Source organism: Diceros bicornis, unplaced genomic scaffold, assembly GCF_020826845.1.
Source record: "Diceros bicornis minor isolate mBicDic1 unplaced genomic scaffold, mDicBic1.mat.cur scaffold_54_ctg1, whole genome shotgun sequence".
Classification (NCBI taxonomy): domain Eukaryota; kingdom Metazoa; phylum Chordata; class Mammalia; order Perissodactyla; family Rhinocerotidae; genus Diceros; species Diceros bicornis.
The window spans coordinates 2057697-2071148 of record NW_026691418.1 but is presented as its reverse complement, the minus strand read 5'-3'; the positions used below and the strand labels follow the sequence as shown (position 1 = coordinate 2071148).

The 13452-nt window shown below is 51.8% G+C and overlaps 2 long non-coding RNA genes across 2 annotated transcripts; both read right to left on the bottom strand.

Moving 5' to 3' along the window:
- Positions 1 to 6551: 6551 nt before the first annotated feature.
- LOC131403031 (uncharacterized) lies at positions 6552 to 9756 on the bottom strand. The gene is made up of 3 exons (XR_009219163.1): positions 9664 to 9756; positions 8606 to 8709; positions 6552 to 6636 (listed from the first exon to the last, which is right to left on the bottom strand). It is a non-coding gene; the product is annotated as an uncharacterized LOC131403031 (long non-coding RNA).
- Positions 9757 to 11518: 1762 nt separating this feature from the next.
- On the bottom strand, positions 11519 to 13180 carry LOC131403046 (uncharacterized). The gene is made up of 3 exons (XR_009219176.1): positions 13111 to 13180; positions 11948 to 12058; positions 11519 to 11627 (listed from the first exon to the last, which is right to left on the bottom strand). It is a non-coding gene; the product is annotated as an uncharacterized LOC131403046 (long non-coding RNA).
- Between the last annotated feature and the right edge of the window lie 272 nt (positions 13181 to 13452).

Below are 13452 nucleotides of genomic sequence, written 5' to 3'. Positions count from 1 at the left end.
AGCATTAGAGGAATGCATATAGATCCATTTGTTTCTGTTGATTCTCTGTTGGGATCCACAAGCTACTGGCGCATTCTCTGTTCAGTGCAAGTGTCAACATGGCATGGCAGGTATTTGAAATCATCTGAAGTGTGCAGGGTGGATATGATGGCAATAAAGAATCTGGGAGTATGGTCAGTGGATGATTGAAATGATGGACTGTCAATCTGAGATTACTAGAAAGGATTATGAGAAGAAAAGAAAGAGAGGCTTGTAAAGATATTCCTACTGGAGTAATCTAGTTTATTGAAGAATGGTTATTTAGAGTGGATTTCTTTGTGTAAAAACTGGAAATGTGGAAATTTGTGGTGGGAATATGGTGTTTGTGAATTACTGATTTTTGAGCAGGAGAATTTTGGGTGAAGATGAGATCAGGTTGTGGAAATGAATGACTAAGGATGGAGTAGTGTATAATTTCATTAGAGGTGAGGCCCAGAAAGGAGCTCGGGAGTCCTTGGAACTCTGTGTCCCAATAACAGTGGGCTGTGGGGCACCAGCATGTGTGTATTTGACCGTGACAGAGAGAGGAGGAGAGGAACGTTCTGAAGCAAGATGGCGGAGGGAAGTTGGTCTGGATTTGACACTGGATAATGACCTTGAGCTTTCTGTCCTTGTCTCACATCAGCTTGATGATGTCACTGAATCCTGTTCTCCATGTGTGGTCCCTGTACCAGCAGCTCAACATCACCTCTTAGAAATGAAAATTCTCTATTCCTTCCCCAGACCTACTTGGGTTGAGTTCCAGCAATCTGAGTTTTAAAAACCCTCCAATGATTGTGATGCACAGTGTGATTTGAGACACACGTCTCCAGGGAGAGAAGGAGGGTGGAATATCCACGTGAGCTGAGAAGATTCTCCATAGTTGGTAGTCTTCATCTTCCATTTTGTTCAAATTTCACATTTTATTTTGTTTTGAAAGAGAAAGCTCCAAAAATATTCCCCGACTTCATAGTAGAAACAGTATGACCATGAAACTAAACCCATTCAGAAAACTGAAGATCTATGCACCCTGAAGCCTAAGCAGTTGCATATTCCAGAGGCCAGTTGCTGGAATAACTTCCCATCCTGGCGGTGAGGTCAGGTGCAGTCAGTGGGAGGAGACCTTGGGGAAGCCGCAGCAAGTCTGTGGATACAGTAGACTGCAGGGACTCCAGGCCTGCAGCAGTGAAGGAGAATTCTTAAGTTCTTTGGAGTTACAAATACCTTTGAAACAGTCACACAGGTTGGTCCATGTGAATCCGTGGACCATGCCTGGGCTGAGGACTCTGCACACCAGCCCTGAGCCCACCCGGGCCACTGTCAATATTGGTCAGAGATGAGTCCAGGAATGGGTCTGGGTCACTCACAGCTCCTCTGCAGGCAACGGGCATCTTCTAGAGATATCAGGAGACAGACACAGAAAGTGAAGAAAAGCATGGGAGAGACTGACTGTGGTCTCGAGGACAGACAAGATTGCCGGGGAGGCAGAGAGAGCAAGGAGCCAAGAAAGGCATCCTGAAAACACGGTGAGGAAAGCAACATCGGTGCTGAAGAAAAGGCGAGTGGTGCCGTTGAGAAATTCCCCATGAGACAGGCTTGACTCTCACAAAATCTCTTTGTAACGTCCATCATGATCTTGACCTTTCATGGTAAACCTCAATTTTTCTTTACCATGAGTTTTCTCCTTTTTATATTAAAATTGATAGGGTAATTGAAGCTGAAGAATTAGTGTTTTGAACTTACATTTGTTTATTCTAGAACTTACACTCAATGAAGTGATGATACCTACTAGAATGAGATTTGTCTTTGAATGTATATTAAATCCGATTCCATAAATTTTTATTATGATTTTGCATCTAATTATTTCTTTTTCAAGAGAAAGATTCACCCTGAGCTAACATTTGTTGCCAATCTTCCTCTACTTTTTGTGTGGGTCACCATCACGACATGGCTGCTAATGAGTATTGTAGGTCCATGCCTAGTAACTGAACCTGGGCCACCAAAGCAGAACATGCCAAGCTTAACCATTCAGCCAGGGGCCAGCACGATGATTTTGCATCTAATTATAACATAAAATCCATCAATCTTTCTCTTCATTGTCACATGGTAATTCAGACATATGTGATTTCTATATCATGAATTAAGTGTCTCTTATCTGTTACCTGGCAAACTTGTGTAGCTTTGATTTTGGAATCTCCAGAATGAGCATACCCCCGGGGGCAGTATTTTCCACTTACAGGACCTTGGCAGCAGGCTCATTGTCTTCCTTCCCACACTAGATCCAGAGTCGTGGAAATGTGTTTGCCTTGCACACAGCACAGAGCACATAGGAATTACTCAACAAACATGTGATAAGTGAATATTTGGTGGCATCATCAGGTCATTCACAGAGGCCAGACTGAGAGAGAGCTTCCTTAGGTCAGGAAGGAGAAGCATTCCTTTATATTTGTGATGTTTTAATTTGTAACATTGTAATGTGAACACCAAGTATACTGATTTTATCAAAATTGTGTTCTGAAGGTTTTCAAAAATCTCTAAAGCTCAGAGTAGAGAAAAATCAATCTCTGTGAACCTGTTACTTGCTTCAAAGATTGTCAACTCGTATACCATTTGGCTTTGATTATCCTCACACGAAGACCCCAAGAATTAACCAGAGGAGATGGCTGAGAGCACATCATTTCAGCTGTAAATATTTCAGTTTCTCTTACAGATGAGGGATTTTTGGAACACAAACACAATAACGTTATCACACACTAAAATAAAAATGTCATTCGTATAATCAACTATCTAGTCAGTATCCAGTCTCCCAGTTTTGTCAAGGTTATTTCCTGGTTTTACATTTTATTTGAGTCAGGATCTTAATGAAACCCTTCTTTTGCAATTGGTTGATCTGTTTCTGAAGTCACTTTTAATCTCTTAGTAGTTCATGCATCTTGGGATTTGGGCGGGTTATGAGTGTGTGTGTTTGTGTTGTCTACACCGATGTGTGAATTATTTCTTTCCTGGATGGCAGTGCCCTGAAAGGAAGGACCTGGGCTGTGGGAACCAGGATTTCTACTCTGCTTCTGGCTGAACTGAAAAGGCCTCCCTGGGTGACACTTGCAGCCTTCAGAAAGGAGGGGGAAGAAGTACCAAGGAATTCAAGACAATAGCCCTTGTCTTACAGGGTGTTTCCAGGGCATGATGTTCAAAATGCCGAGTGCTAACCCTTTAGCTCCAGGTCATCGGGTTGGTTCTCGGCATGAGCTCTGAGCAGTGTCTGTTAACCACCCACCTGGGGAGCATCTCAGAATTTTAATTGGTAAGGTTGTGTCTGTTGTGTCTAAGATTGGTGGCATTCCCCTGCTGGACCAACTTCTATACCTGCCCCTCTCCTGCCTCATCTTTCAAAACTCCCAACAGGAAAGTTTCACATCCCTGTAACACAAATCCATATAACCACAGCACAGACTGGGGAAAAGAACACAGCCGTCCCAGTGGCTACGTGCTCTATGCCCTCAGGACCAGCAGCCCCTTTGGAACAAGTCAGTAACAACACGAGTGTGTAAACTAGTGATTGTCTGAGACCAGGGACCTCAGAACCACGTGCTCCGAGATGTCACCCAGGGCAGCGAGGGATGGTGTGGGTCATTCAGTGGACAGGATTAAGGTCTATTTTACTGGAAAACCAGAGCTTACCCCTGATCCATCAGGCCCAGCCGGGGAAGAATGGCCATGATATTTCTGACAGAGAGGCTGGGAGCCATCTAGGGAATTTCTGCCCAAAAATAATCATACAAGGAAATGCAGGGATGTTGGAAATCCTAGTTCACTGGGAGCAGTTAGGTTTATGGAACAAAGTCCTGTTGTAGGTTTAAAAGCTTCATCATGAATCTTTCCCTCTGGATATGAAACAAGCAGGAAAATGACTTCCAAGGGCATGGGCCAGGATTCCAGTAGGATTCCAATCTTGGCAAAGGGTGAATGGGGAGCCCTAGAGGCGGCCTGATGGGGATGTCCTGTGGGCCCATAGTCCATCTGCACATGGTCTTCCTCTGTCCTTGTCCGTTACACAGACAAACTTTTATCTTTTTACATTTTTTTTCTAAATTAGTGTTGATGCAAATCCAGAGACTGGTTAGAAAATGGCAAGCTCCAATATCTGATCAAAGAAACCTCAACAAGAGAAGAAAAAAAATTCCTTCTTCCTGAAAAGCTGTAGAAAGACAGCCATTGTCCTGGGGAAGGACATGGTCCTGGTAGGTGCTAATTGAAATACACCCACATTTCAGTGGTTATTGCTCTGCCTGGGAAAGTCCCTCCAACCTCTACATCCAGGGAGATCTGAGGGGCTGTCTCTGCTCCTGGCCCAGGTGAACCACACAGAAATGTACCTGTCCTCTGAGGAAGGGGGACTAGAGGGTTTCATTCAGTAGCCAGGGAGGAGTCTGGCCCTCCTCCCTTCTGCCACATACAATAAGCTGTGACCATACACAAGTTCTTAATTCAAGGAGGAAAGTGAGATTCTGTGTCTCATTTACATGAGCATAAGAAGTGAAAGAAGCACACCACAACACCCAGGCTGTGACAGAAACAGGATATAACGTAAGAGTCAAATCTACCATTTACTAGTAAAGAAATAATATCACTCCTCCCCAATCGGTTAACAGTCGCTGGGGTGCAGATGTCAAGGAGTTGGAGGGGATGGTGCCCTCCCTCTGGGGCTTTAGGGGAAACCAGGGAAAGTCTCAGGATGTCCTCGTTCACTCAGAGTGGGAAGATCTGGCCAGGTACACCCCGAGGGCTCCAGTGTCCCTGCTGGTCAGGAGGAGCTGCACTTGTGGTCTCCAGAGTGTGACGGCTGATTGCCAAATGCATGGCGGCTGAAGAGAAGAAACAGACTATTTTGGGGTACCTCCCTGAGATTCATGGCACAACTCCCTCCCCCCCCTGCACTCTGATCCAAACCCTGTGCCGTGTGCTGAGTCCATCAACAGCACCCCGTTTGTCCCTGATGCAGGAGGCATCATTTAGCATCACCCATTTCAGAGGATGCAACTGAATCCCAGAGAGAAGAGGGGAGCGGCCAGTCCCTGGCCTGGTCAGCAGTGGAGCTGGGATCCAGACCCATGCTTAGCCTGAAGCTGTACTGAGCCCCTGGATTCAGTCGCTGCTGGTCCCAACACTCACTCGGCCCTAAACTGGAGGATGTCCGGTTCCTCTTTCTCTTGAAGAGCCGCATTTTGTTCACCTTCTGGGGTGCGGGCTCCAGCTGGCAGGAGACCCAGTAGCTACAGGACAGAGTGGACCTGTGAGCTTCCAGGAGCCACACCTCAGGTGCCCCTCCCAGAGCCTACCAGCAGCTGAGTCCCAGTGGCCCATGGGTCACCACGCTACGACATCTGAGGCTGATTAGTGAGCCAGGCCACAGACTCTGGAGCTGGCCATCAGAGAGAGTCTGCCCTGCCCTCACCCACCTCCTGTCCCCCTCACCTCTCATGGACACTGATGGGCTCCATGGCCTGGAACCAGGCCCCAAATCGCTCTTCGGCCTCCAGGTCATACGCATTTGCAGCCTGCTGGACCAGCTGGATCCTACTGATGACTTTGAATTTCTGGGAGGAAGGACAGGATGCAGACAAGGCTTGGGTGGGGAACCCTGCCAGTGACTTGTGCAGAGTGAGGATCTGGTCTGGGGTCTGTGCTCACTCGGGAACCCTCCTTCCTTCCCACTCCATTCAGGACTTGCCTGTCCTCACAGTTGGCTTGAATTAGTTCCTCATCCAGGAAGGTGTCCTTGATGCCAGGCCCCCCCGCACCCACCAACTTGATGGGATACCCAACTTTGTGGATCTGACCCAAGGGATGAGGCCAGAGAATGTCTTGCTAGGGGAGGTCTGTGATTTCCACTTCCCAACCCTCCCCACTGCTGCTCACCTCACATCATTTCTGGAAGTTGGACCGATTTCCCTGGAAGGGAGACAGCCAATGTCCATCAGAAACAGCCCCCTAAGCCCAGAACCAACCCCCATCCCACCCCTTCTCAGGCTGCAGGAACATCAGGGCCCAGCAGAGGGCAGACCTTCCACAAAGAGAACTTGACACTGGGCCAGGATCTGGGCTCCACAGCAGGAGGGACAGGGGAGCTGAGGCCAGAGACCTTATGTAGCACACCCTATCTGATGACAGATGGGGAGACTGAGGCCTCAGGGAGGAAGGGACAGCTGGACCACAGAAGTGCTTCCTCACTTGCAGGGGCTGGTGGCACTCCCCCAGGGGCAGGGCCTGATGAGGAGGCTGAGTGCAGCTCAGACACAGCCTCCTGCAGCTCTGCAGGCAGGCAGCTCTGAGCTTCACCAGCCCAAGGAACCTAGTGGGGGGCTTACGCACAGCGTCTATTCATGCATTGCTAAGATGGGCCTGACTCCCCAGCTCCGAGGGGTGGCCATGGGGCTCTCATGAGAGAAGGTTTAACAGGTACTGAGAGCTCAGGGCCCCGTGCAGGGCTCTCGCCTCCCAAACCTCAGGATCCTGCTCCCTGGCTCCACCTCCAGGCTCACTCACTTCCAGATCATCCTCCATCCCAATGTCCAGCAGCTTCAGGTGATAGAGGAACGTGCCCAGGAAGGGGACGACACCCTGTGAAATCAGGGTGGGAGTGGTGAGATGAGTCTCACCTCTCAGGTGCCCCCACGGACCCTCCCCCAAATCCCTTCACCCCAGCCTCCTGCCCACAACAGACTCCCACAGAGAGCAGCCTAGGACCCTCAACGGCCTCCCCTCAGTTACCCCCTCCAGGACTACACAACTTCTGCAGTCACCTCCTATGGGCTACTTTTGGAAAATCCCAGGGTATGTGCTCCCTGCCCCTCCCCTCTCTAATTCATCCTGGGCCCAGCCTTCCCAGGCCTCCTCCTGGTCACTTCCAGGGCAGGCATTTGAGGCTCTGGTGTTCCAGGATCTTGGCTGGAGGAGGAGGGAGCCCTCTCTTAGGGAGGCCTCAAGCCGTGAGGAGAGAAACCCCCTCCTCTGACACCCTCTCCCTCAGGCCTCCTCACCTGCTGCTGCGGTCTCTCCTGGGCTCCCTGGGGATCCATCTCTAGCGTGGCCCACACAGAGGTCACCTCCTGCAGGGTCAAGGACAGGCTCAGCGAGGCCATGTTCCCTTCCCCGTGTCTCCCAGGCGCCTGATCCTAGACCCCGGACATCTGGTGTCTATGGCTGTTCCCATTCCAGAGTACTCTGATTCTAGATCACTCCCATCTCCAACACTCCCTCCTCTGTGCCCTCAGGCCTGCCCAGGCCCCTAAGCCTCTCTCATCATCAGGAAAGTGTGAGGAAGTCTCCCATGCCTCCCAGGGTTCCCTGAGGACTCAGTGTCATCTGACTGTCACCAGTACTCTCCCCTCCCCCGTCGAGGAGGAGGAGCACAAAGCTCCTGCACATTCCTCTCCCCCTTGTACCTCATCACCCCTGTGAGGTCTGCAACACAGATCATCTCCCTCCATTTCCCAGATGAGGAGACCGAGGCCCACAGAGGGGCAGTGACTTGCTCAGGGGCCCACAGAGGAGACCACGCCCCCTCCCAGCCAAAGGGCCTGGCCCCCGGTCTTCACTCCTCCTCCACACACACCTCTGACCAAGGTCCTGTCCTCTGGACTCTCGGGGTGTGTTGAGGCCCTCAGTTAGCCTGAGCCATGTATCGGGAGGCACAAGGTGTCTCGGGGTCCTATCCAAGTGGATTCTGTGTTTTCCAGCCCCCTGGGATTCTCTGACACCAGGCTGGACCTGAGGCCATGCCAAAGGCCTCAGCTCCCTAGGATCCCCTCAGGATGAACCCTGCACAGAACTCCTCCTTTATTCACTCAGGAAGGGGACCCCCTTGTGCCACATCTGAGTGACAGTGTAGGGGCTGACCATGGCGCTGTGTAATGGTGACATTTGAATCCTTTTTTACATGGAAACTTCTAATGTCCTGTCAGGAAGGTCCATTAAGAATCTGTAGGTTCCCCGATAATTCTCATTGCAATCTGGGGCGTATCTTTGTCACCAAGGCACCGGGCGAGACTCACTGGTTTGTCAGCAGTGACCACTATAGGGTTAGATCGCACACTCCCAGAGAGCACACAATTCTGTCCCAGATCCACCATTTGGCCCAAGGCTGGGCAGCCCCTGTGTCCACAAGGCCTGTGTGACCTCACAATGCCCATCCCTGGGCCAGGCAGAGTGTCCTCCGCTGTGAGGTGCAGTGAAGACAGAAGGAGCAGCAAGGGACTGGCTTCCTGAGGACAGGCTGGGCTGCTTTAGGAAGAAAGGAACCCCCACCCACTCCATCCACCCACAAGCCTGGAGGAAGAGGGCCAGGTGATGGGTCCGCATGGAAGCCAGAGACCTGCTCATTCTGCCAGCTCCTCACCTCCTGGAACAGTCCAGGTGACACCACTGTATCCCGTGACCAAGGCCTCCTGCCCGAAACAGTCCTCACCAGCCCAAGCAGCTCACACCCTCCGTTTCCTGTCAAGCTGGACAAGACAGACTGTTATTTCTCATGGAACTTTAAGTGAAAAACTTCCCAAAGCACATCCTGCCTGGTCCCTCCCCACCTCACCTCCCCTCCTTCCAGATCTCCAGCCTCCACTCACCTCCTTGAGCAGCTTCCTGCTCTCCCGCTGGCTTGTTTTCATCAACTTTTTTAGTTTTGTCCAGTTCTTCCTGAGGAGGGAAAAAAGGAAAGAAACACTATGGAGTGGTTTGAGGGTAAATCCCTTTTGTTTGAAAACCCAGAAGATCCAGACAGCCTGGATGAGCGTTTTCACTGTGTCCTCTGAGCCCTGAGGTGTCTGGGACTGGGGAGGGGTCTCTCCTATTGTTACCTGGGGCCTCCGTTCTCTTATCTTCTCAGCAGATGTGTTTTAAACAGTCTTAATTTCATGTGCACAGAGAGTTCTGTTGCTGAAAACACTTGAAAATCTTCAATTTGGCTCAAGCCAGGATCTGTCACTTAGGAAAACTGATTCCTGAAACAGAACCACTGGCCTAAGTTTTCAGAAAGACTCCAAGCCTGCCAACCAGGTCAGACCCTATCACCAGGGTTTGCTGTCTTCCAGGAGGGCCCAACTGACTGAAGGGCAATGCCAGCCCTGTGTGGCGTCTGGTCCACCCAGGTGGTGCTAGCATAGAGAGAGGCCTACCCACCTGGACACCCATCTCCATGTCTCTTTTAAACGCTGAATGGAGGGGACCTGCAGAGCCCAGAGGATCGCATGGAGTGAGGAAAGGTTCCTCAGGCCTTGGCATTCCTGGGGAAGGGAAGAGAATGAGCTGTGAGGGGGAGCTGGAGCCCTGCTTCCTCTGGCTTCTGTCGCCTCATTGACATCTCCTGTCCTGGATGAGACAGCTGCTCAGGGAACCCGGGAAAGGCACAGCTGGAACCTGATGAGGAATACTTCCAGGAGGAGGATTTTAGCTCAAGGCAAGGAAGGAGCCCAGGAAGGGGTGAGCTTCCCACCACTGGGACCAGGAGTCAGGTCATCGAGTCACTGGCAGGAGGGGCCTAAGGATTGTGCAAAGGCTCAGACCACAGACTTCAAACATGAGAGCTGAGAAAGGAGAAAATGCAGTTCCCCTGACTCCAGAGAGGGGCTCTCAGGGGCTCCCACATCTTACCCTGGCCATGTGGATTCAGAGCTCCACCACCCTGGCCCTGTCCTGGACCGTCATGCTCGGGTCCCCAATGCAGGTGATGACGACACATTTGACCATTCTATTAAAGTTGGTCGTTGTTGTGAGATGTTGTGTGACAGGTGCTCATTACCCCTGTTGTCACACTGGGACCAGATGGAGTCCAGGAAGTCGTGGGGCATCACTTTCTTGAAGAGATCCTGGGCAGGACAGGGAGTGTCACCCAGCCCTGCCACAGTCCAGCTCAGTGTCCACATCCCCCAGTCCCAGGCCGGGTCAGAGGTCAGAGCTGGAGCTCAGGAAGCTGATAATGCGGCCTGAGACTAGTGGGAGTCCCTGGGTGTTGCCTGTGTCCCCTGAGGGAACCCAGCACAGGATGACCCAGGACACGATACTGTGGTGCAGGGAAGTGGCATTTGCTCGTTGCCCAGTCTCACTTCCTCCAAGCACCAGAACTCGGCTCCTGCTTCACCGGCTCTAGGGGTATCTCCCACCCATTCTGACCATCCTAGGGTCTGTCTCCTCTTTCAGGTGCACATTTCCCCGAGGCAGCAACAACCACAGGCTTTGTTTGTCTGCCTTGTAGTCATGTACACATGAGGTGCCTAATTAGTGCTGAGGCTGTTGAGGCCTCCTGGGCAAATGAGTGAACTACCCAGGACGAGACAGCACTTCAGTGTGCTCCCCTCCCCCACCAAACCGCAGACTCTGCCCAACGTCCTCTCTGCTTCACCTCGTCCATCTGCACAGCCACTCTGCAAGGCAGCTGCTCTCAGTGTCCAGCTCTACTGTCCACATGAGGACAGCAAAAACTTGGGAGTTAAGAAGTCTGCTCAGGTCACATGAGGGTAAGCAGGGAAGCTGGACCGAGATCATGGGATTCTGGATCAGAAAATGTCAGGTGTGGGACAGCTCATGGCACAGCAAAGGCCTACCCCACCTGCCATGAGAGCCCCGCTGCTCACCACATCCATCAGTGTCAACTGCTCTGCCACGAGCCGTAGAGGGGACTCCAAGAAGTCAGGCTTCTCCTCCCTCAGCAGGTTCTTGCTGGTCACATCCCAGGGGCAGGTGGGCTCTGGGGCTGGATCTGGCTCTGCTGTTATCTCTCCAGGTGGAGTGAGGATTCTTCCTGGAGCCAATGGTCCAGCTGGCTCCAGCTCAGGAGCTGGCACTGGGGCTGGAGCTGATGTTGGTGGTGGCTCTGGCCCTGGAGGGACTGATGGAGGTGACACTGGCTCCAGCTCTGGCACAGGTGGTGGAACTAGAGCTTGAGCTGGATCTAGCCATGGAGCTGGTCCTTGCTCTGGCTCTGGAGCTGGAGGGAGCTCTGGAGATGGTACTGCAGCAGGAGAAATAAACAGTGTCACTCAAGTAGCTGACTTCCCTGGTCCCTGTCACAGCCAGGAAAGACCCCACTGCCTTTAAGGGAAACTAGACTTTGAAGACCCTGCAAATCATCTTCCCAGACTGCAGTCTGCTCACCTTCCAGATCTGCCTCAATGGGTCTTGGATACTCCAGCTGGACCTGGAGAAAAGTAGGCGTGGCCCCCCAGCTCCGAGCCAGGAAAGCTGAGATGCAGAGATGTCAGCTTCATCCTGAAGCAGGGAAAGTGCAGGCGTTCTCAGAAATCCTGCCCTGGTTCCAGGCAGGTTCCCACCAGAGAAGAGATGGCACTGGGGGAGGCAATTTGGCAACAGAGTCAGAGGCCTGGCCTTTCCCTCCACGCTTCTCATGAAAGGCACCGATGCCTGCCCCTTCCCATCCTGGGAATGAGCCGCCGCTCATCCAGCACGTTGAACACAGAGCCTGTCGTGACTCTTCCTGCTGACACTCTTCTCCTGAAGGGCCGGGACACAGCCCAGCCCAACCCTCCACGTACTTGTGCAACTGGATTGAGCAGAGGCCGGTTTTTGAGCGGGTTGCTCACAGACCTCCTGTCTTGGGCCTGGAGGTGGTGGTCAGAAGAGGTGGATATGGAGAAGAAGAGACAGATTAAGATGGGTCTGTGATGGGAATGGGTCTCTTGGAGACAACTCAGCCTAGCCACCCCTCTGCTTCCCAGGGGTCCTGGCACCCATCCATAGCACTTTGACTCCTGTCTTCCTGGAGTGGAAGCCACCAGACCTCAGCCTTCCCTTGGGAATCAAAAGATGTGTGAGACGCAATGTTCTGACAGGCCCGCCCCAGCCACAGCCCCCATCTCTCCCTCCACACATTGTTCAGTAGAGACGGGAAGCCCTTCTTCTGGACCCAAAGACCACTCACTTTTTTAGATGGGCCTGTGCTCTGCCCTCCTGGCTGGAATAAGGGAAGATGCCTCCAGCTATAAAGGAGGCTATCAGGGCATCACTTGGGATGTACCATGGAAGACAGGACCTGCAAAAGATGTCTAATGTCACTGTCTGACTCTCAGACGACAATTGAGGCACAGCGATTGTGTCTCCTTCATTCACTGACTTTACTAAGTGTCTCCAAAAGTCCTGCATGTAGTAGGTGCTTAATATACACACGTGAATGAATGAAGTCCAGCCAGACCATCCCAGACACTTGAGTGGGCCTAGGGCCTCTCTGGTGCCCCAGAGATCCTTAATTGGCTACCCCAAGGAAAAAGATCAGGACCAGCTGCATGGAATCTCAACTCCTTGACAGGGTGCTTTCTATATGTTTTTCCACACTCAGAAAGGCCACATCCTAGAGATCAGTGAGGCAGACTACTTTTCACGGCGAAAAGAAAAATAAACACCATGGACAACCACAGCACGTCCACAGCCCTCTACGCAGATACAGGCACCAGGTAAGCACCTGCCATTCCTGATCCCATTAGTCCCTACAAGATCAGCATGAAATTTATGCTCCCCCCCACTTTTCAGAAGAGCAAACTGAGGCTCAGAGAGATGTGGAGATTTTCCCAAGGTAAACAGCTGACAGTGGGCAGAGTCACCACTGTGCTGAGGAGGGAGTGGCTACTCAGCTAGTAAACAGCTGGTCCAGGACCCGGTAGGATGTGTCTAAGGCCGAGTAGTTGACCATGAAGTTGGTGAAGCTGAACGTGTTCCTACTCAGGAAAGCTGGTGCCATGGACTTTGTCAGATTCTCCATCATGCCTGCCTGGAGGGCACGCATGATGCAGGCCTCATTTAAATTCACAGTGAACTCATCCTTACACTGGGAGAGAGGAGGAGGGACATACAGTCAGTGATATCTCAGTGAACCACCAGGAGGACAGAGGTGACTTTCTACCCTCTTGTGTAGCTGGTAGGGAGGAGTGGAGGTCCAGATTCCTTTGAGAGTGGGACTGTGGGGTACTCTAGTGAGAAAATTCTGGAGGTGGGGAGTCCAGGGTGTTCTCAGATTTGAGTCTGCATTCTAGTACTGCCTTGGTCATCTCAGAGTCCTGCCTGAGAAGACCCCTCTGCACCCACACTCACCTCAGAGCAGCCCTGGTCATTGATGGACTGGTGCACTTGTGTTCTCTCCAGGGAGAGGCTGAACTGGAAACCATCCACCAGCTCCTTGACCATTTCTTGGGTGCAGCTCTGCAGTGACAGTGCCCAGCAGTCAGGCCAGGAGGGATCAGGGGCCTGCCTGGAGTTTGCCACAGGGGGAAACACCCCCACAGATCAGGCACAGAGGGGAATCTGCATAGACTCCACCAGGGAAGGAATGCGAGGACACTTTGAGGTCCCGGGATTCACATGCAGATAGAGGAGTTTGGTCCCCACCACTCACCTTCCTCTCCTGCAACCAAGATCTTGAGTATGAACATGACA